Consider the following 784-nt stretch of genomic DNA (forward strand, 5'->3'; position numbering starts at 1 on the left):
TTCAATGAGAACAATCAGCACCTTCTGTGTACATAATGATTATGATACATAATGAGGGGTAAATTTACTAAAGTGGAGATTGGTTGCTATGGGTAACGGCTCCGCTTCTCTAAACTCACACTTTAGTAAATATACATGAGACTGCAAGAAAAGTGGGACTTCAATAATTACACACAGTCTAAATGAAGAAAATGTTATTGACTGTACACAAGGTTCAGGTTAGGCATGACGACAAAAGACTAATTAAAACCCTGAGCTTATTAGTATAATATAGGGAGCAGGCAGATGCCAAGAGAACAGACGGAGAGTGTAGAATTGGGGAATACACAGAATCACAGCTGGAATTCCTCTGGTGCCTGAGCCCCTTTGTTAGGAACGTTAATCAGAATCGTGTCCTGGGGGCTCCGTCCCCCTCGCTGCTACAAGGAAACGCACGTTATTTCGCTCGCTATTAATGTTTATTGCCCTTCAAATTCACCTATAAATGGCTGAGATGTTTTATGTGCGGAGAAAGGAGCACAAATGGGCAACGCTCGGAACAAGAGGAGAAAGTCCTGTTACCGGAGACGGGCTCAGTGGGGAACAGTTCTAATGTGCAGCTCAGTGATCAGGACAGACAACCGCAGGAATGATGGAGAGGAAAAGGCCTGAGGGGGCTTCTTCAGTAAACCAAACATGTGTTCCACAGAAACATAGAATATGACGGCAGTTCAGAACAATGACGGATGTTACTTATGGGCTGCAGGACTGCAGAACCCCCAGCAAAATCCACCACCCGGCTCTG

This window comes from Crinia signifera, chromosome 8 (genome assembly GCF_055691185.1).
Source record: "Crinia signifera chromosome 8, ASM5569118v1, whole genome shotgun sequence".
Taxonomy (NCBI): domain Eukaryota; kingdom Metazoa; phylum Chordata; class Amphibia; order Anura; family Myobatrachidae; genus Crinia; species Crinia signifera.